Source organism: Acipenser ruthenus, chromosome 2 (genome assembly GCF_902713425.1).
Source record: "Acipenser ruthenus chromosome 2, fAciRut3.2 maternal haplotype, whole genome shotgun sequence".
Lineage (NCBI taxonomy): Eukaryota > Metazoa > Chordata > Actinopteri > Acipenseriformes > Acipenseridae > Acipenser > Acipenser ruthenus.
Window position 1 is genome coordinate 69,326,702 of NC_081190.1, and position 6,048 is coordinate 69,332,749.

Sequence of the window (6,048 nt, forward strand, 5' to 3'; positions counted from 1 at the left end):
TCTCAGAGACGTGGGATTCAGTGGCCAAGAGTTGCTTCGCACAGTGAAGAACTTATCTGAAGCAGCAGAGAGGAGCAGCAACTGGCTGTGGTTGAGACGGAAAGATTCTGGCTGGGGATCTCAAGCACAATAGAAAGAAAGAAACGCTGATGTACGGGTAAGTAAGCTGGGCTGAGTTGAGTGGGGGACGGAGGGGGGTGATGCTGGGATGCCAGATTCACCGTCCAGCCCTGTTTAGGTGTTGTGGGCTAGTCGACAAAACACTGAAGATGGAAGGTGCCCACTTGAAGACCCCAGAGATGTACCCTACTTAGCTCAATCCAGACGGTTGTCATGCTGATGCGCTGGGGAGACCGCACTGTGGTTGATCCACGGAGCCAGCATCGCAGCCGTTGTGTGTGCTGATGCGCTAGGGAGGCAATAAGCTGATCCCTGGAGCCAACATTACACTTCAGCCATCAACACCAGACAGAAGGACATCTACATCATCATATGGAAGGAAGCGCAAATGGATGGAGACACAGATGGATCACATTAGTTTACTGTAAAGCTACGTCTTAGTTGGTGCTTATCTTGGCGAGAGCCAAGTTCAAATCAGCATGAAGTTTTAACATCTACTCTCATGTAATGGAAATCTTTCTCTAACAATGTAACAAAGTGGCATTCAAGATTTCAGAATGGGAACATTGCGCCTCCTTTATGAAGAAATATCAGCACAGGTTCTAAAATTGCTACCATTATTACCAACGAGTGTGCCCTTGTGTATCATGTTTTTTCTGCCATAATTTTGAAAGGCTACACCCCTCTTGTCAGACACTGGTGTGGGGCTTCCTGTTGCTGTTTGACTATCCAGTGCAATCTTTAACACCAATGCTACTACCACAGTTACTGTAAATAACCTCCCGAAAAATGGCAATGGCAGTCTGGCAGGATTTGAGTATTCAAATGTGCTCAACCAGTCATGTAACCGGAAGGATTTATGTTTTTTTTAAAAACTTATTTTCAAAGGTAAAACAATCTGGGGCAGCTCTCTCCTCCATTTTGGACCCCAGGCACAGTATTAGGATGGAGTGAATAGCAATAGGCAAAGTTGTCTAGCAACCGTCATTGTCTTGTCTGCCTTTCTTGGACAAAGGTCCCAGATTCTATATTTGTTGAGCTCTCATGAGTCATGCATGCCATTTCATCTTCAAGCAATTATTCACGTAATGTTATACTTTAGAGTATATGTCTGGTATTAAATTAAATAACATAAGAACAAACTTAGGATTTTAGTATGATTTTTTTTTTTGTTATTAAACCTTTATTTTACTAGGTAAGCACATTGAGATTAAAATCTCTTTTACAAGTGCGACCAAGCCAACAAAGGCAGCAGCAACACAATAAAACACGGTACAAAAACACAGATACAAAAATAAAATACAAATCATAATAATACAAAAAATCAGTGAAACAGTCAACAATCAAATAGTGACAAACAGTAACAAGTCTACTTAACTACTTAAAACATGTACAACTCTCAAGTAGATAATCGTGCAGCTTACTCTTAAATTGTACTGTCCAGCCAACCAAACTGTATAACACACAATGACAAGTACTGTACCTTGAATTCATAATATATCTCAAGGGTGCATGATATATAGGATCCAGTTTGCTTAATGTTAAGAGTGATGCAAACCTATAGACTATGTCCCCATAATCAATTTGTGGTAAGAATATACAAGCAATTAGGCTTTTTTGTTGTAACTACAGAAAAACAAGAAACCTATGAATGAAAGGAAGGAGTTCAGGAGTTCTTCCTTTGTTCAAATTGCCTGCCTTAGATATATTTATCTAGCTAGATAAGTGTATTTATAGATGCAAGAACCAATGGCATATTTCACTATGGCTCACATTTCCTGTTTGTTTTGTTGGCAATACACAGTAGTGCTCTAGATGATGCTGGTGCTTACTAATATAAAGACAGACACAATGGCTGATCTAGCCTAAGTTACATATATCTGTGGCAGGCAACTACAAAAGAAGATGAGCTCCTGAACTTATAGTGAAAGCCAATCTTATTGAAAAAATAAATAAATACAATATTAAAGTAACTGCCATAAAAACTACTCAGAACGATTTCAAATATTATAGAAATGTAAGGGGACAGTAAAACTCATTTGAAGCTACCAGCTCTTTAAGGTCCATTGGAAAAAAGACTAAGAAACTTCAGGGACTCCAATTAAATCATTCTAATTGATTCTACCGAAGAATAACCCCCCTGGCATTGAAACAGCTCTGCTTCCCATGACAGAACAAGGATTAAAGAGAAAACTCTAATAACAGGGCCCTCTTTCAATCTGGTTTGACTTTCTGCTGATAGGAGGAGATGGTGGCTGTAAAGATTTCTGATAGGCCTATCAATATGCACAATAACCCAAACATTGAATCAAGATGGCAAACAAGCTGTCACATGACATTATGAGGTACCATTTTTTAACCAGGTACTTGTATTAAGTGACAACTTAAGTTTATTTTATTTATTTATTTATTCATTCTTTAACCAGGAAAAAAAAAACATTGAGACCGAGGCCTCTTTTACAAGAGTGTCCTGGCAAGATGACCAGAAACAGACAGCAGTAATTTCACATCCCTAAAAACAACGTCACTCTAAAAGACAATCTCATGCATTTCATCTGGGATCAGAAACATTTACACTTGGATAATTCTTGGAACCTACTCATTAATATAAATGTAATCTTAGTCATAGTTCTACGTTTAACTGATACATTTGTGTTATTTATCATATCCTGGGTACTCTGCTCAAGACTGTTCCGTGCCATAGGGGTGCTGTAACTGAATGCTGATCAGCAACACAATATCTTCTCCAAGGAACTTCATAAGTAAATGCAAGACTAGATCGCAATATGTCCCACCAACACAGTGGGATTCACCTATTAAGATTAATTTCTTTGGATGGGAGCACGTTCTTATGTGGTTTTCCATGTGCTGTCAACTACTGCATTGCTTTAGTGCTCATAAGGTCTCTCGCAGATAACAGTTCAAGTGATTTAGCCGTTAACTTAAAATGTATTTAATAACTGAATCCCCTCACACGGTTCCCTGGTGTTAGACTATCTTATGCAAGATTATCGTGATTATCGTGATTACTAACCAGTAAAAACCAGAAACATCACACAAACCTAAAGCATTTACATTGCAGAATTACTTCACTCGCTTATTGAACTTTGCAGCACTATACAAAACGCTGTGTATACATTGAATTAATTGTAGAATGCTGATTTTAATGTCTCATTTAAGTGAAGTTCATTTGAATGATATTCTGGATCCCGACAAACAATCAAAGGCCACTCTTTATTACTTCATATTACCCACACGTGAGATTGCTTTTGCATCAGATGACAGGCCATTATTTCATAGATGAGCCACAGCTCATCGTGATGAAACAGTGTTTTAGTGGCTTAACAGAGTAAAGGCAAGAGCACTGCACAAACAGATAATATTTGACCCCTGTTGATGCATTGTCTTGTCTGCTTCCACCAACACTGTACATGTACGATTGATTGATTTTGTTTTTATAACTTGGATCATTTTTTTCCCATAGTGAGTCAAAATAAGTCAATGGGCTCAGACATTGGCACCAGTCAATTCCCTCATACTGGATGAGTACAATAAACCAGCAGTTCAACGTCATGGCTGGGATGCATTTCATTTAACCTTGGACGTTTCTATTAAACCTGTTTTACTTGAACCTCAGTGTCACAATGGAGACAATGACATGGTTTTCATTACACAAGCTGGGAACACCTAGGTTTCTGTGAATTGCGGTAATGTGTCAGGACAAATCACTGCTGAAATAATAGGCTTTCAACTTGGTTTCAAGCAAAGGAGATGCAAACATATACAAGATCCTGAAAATCATTTTTGAAAATGAAGAAAAGCCTTGAATTAGATGGAATGCTAAGCAACTGCTGACAGTGAATATAAATGCAGCTGCAGTGCCACAGAGCTTGTACTTGGCTAATGTACTGTATACATTTGCGACCAAGGACCATTCTCATTGCATAAGGAGACAGTCAAGCTCCAGAATTCCAGAAATGTTGTCTTGCTTTACTGGAAGATCACTTCTGAATTAGCACTAAGGCTGCTGTGACCCTTATAAAAGTTTACCATATTAAAAGCATAACAAAGTGTAATAAAGCAAAGTGAAAACATGATAAAGCATAGGTAAGAAATAGCAAGGTATGGTAAAGCATATTGATAAACATGACAACCTAGGTTAAACTATGGGAAAAGCATGTTAAAACTGCAAAGATGGGGTCCCCGAGTGGCTCATCCAGTTAAAGCGCTGCCGCTGGGAGCACAGGATGAGTCACACAGCTTGGATGGCGCCAGTTCGCATCCAGGCTGTGCAAAGAGGCTGAACTTTGCTGGGGACCCCGAGGGGGGCGTCACATTAGAACATAAGAACATCAGAAAGTTTACAAACGAGAGGAGGCCATTCAGCCCATCTTCCTCGTTTGGTTGTTAGTAGCTTATTGATCCCAGAATCTCATCAAGCAGCTTCTTGAAGGATCCCAGGGTGTCATCTTCAACAATCTGGTTGCTCTTCTTTGCACTCTTTCTAGAGCAGCAATATCCTTTTTGTAACGAGGTGACCAGAACTGAATACAATGTTCTAGGTGAGGTCTTACTAATGCATTGTAAAGTTTTAACATTACTTCCCTCGATTTAAATTCAACACAAATTCACAATATATCCAAGCATCTTGTTGGCCTTTTTTATAGCTTCCCCACATTGTCTAGATGAAGACATTTCTGAGTCAACATAAATTTCTAGGTCTTTTTCATAGTTCCCTTCTTCAATTTCACTATCTCCCATGTGATATTTATAATGCACATTTTTATTGCCTGCATGCAGTACCTTACACTTTTCTCTATTAAATGTCATTTGCCTTGTGTCTGCCCAGTTCTGAATACTGTCTAGATCATTTTGAATGACCTTTGCTGCTGCAACAGTGTTTGCTACTCCTCCTATTTTTGTGTCATCTGCAAATTTAACAAGTTTGCTTACTATATCAGAATCTAAATCATTAATGTAGATTAGGAATAGCAGAGGACCTAATACTGATCCCTGTGGTACACCACAGTTACGTCGCTCCATTTTGAGGTTTGTTTTCTACATGTTAACCACTCCCTAATCCATGTACATGCATTTCCTTGAATCCCTACTGCGTTCAGTTTGAGAATTAATCTTTTATGCGGGACTTTGTCAAAAGCTTTGTCTCTGACGCTCCCGGTGTGGGGGATGGGAAACCGGCAGGGATTGCTTCTCCTCATCGCGCAACAGCGAACCCTACTGGCCAGTCACCGAGCACATTCAGAGTGGATAAGAAGCAGGGCAGGTCTCTGTTCTCCAAGATCGGTAGCCCGCCCACCTCTGCTCTGGATTGCTCAGCGTAAATGCGATTCTGGCTTTAGATGTGTGAGATCGGAGGACGCTCACACGCCCTCAGACCGTCTGTGCGGTGAGGAATAAGAAATAAAAACATAATTGCACATTCCAAATTGGGGGGGAAAAAATCAATAAAAAATAATAATTGGTCACTCTAAATTAAAAAAAAAAATCAATATAAAACTGCAAGGATACCGTGGTAATCTTTTACTGTATAAGGGGGGTATATCTAATGTTTCGCATCATTGTACCAAGGAATACAATGAATACACCTGGCCAAGCGGCCTGGTTTTGATAATAAGGCCAAGTTCAAGCGGACCCTTGTAGCTCTTGGCAGTAATGTTTGTATTGCACATGCACACACTAGAACCCCAATGCTAATAACAGTTTTACATGTAGTAAAAAATGAAAAAATCATATAATACAAGGCTAGCAAACCATTTACAGCAAAGCACTTTCATAAAACTCATCATGTGTCTATACATCCTGGAGATAAGCGGTACAATATACATACTCAAACATAATCCAGTTATGGTGATATATTTTCCACCGGCAGCTGAATCTGAATTTTATGATTTAATAAGACTGAGCTTT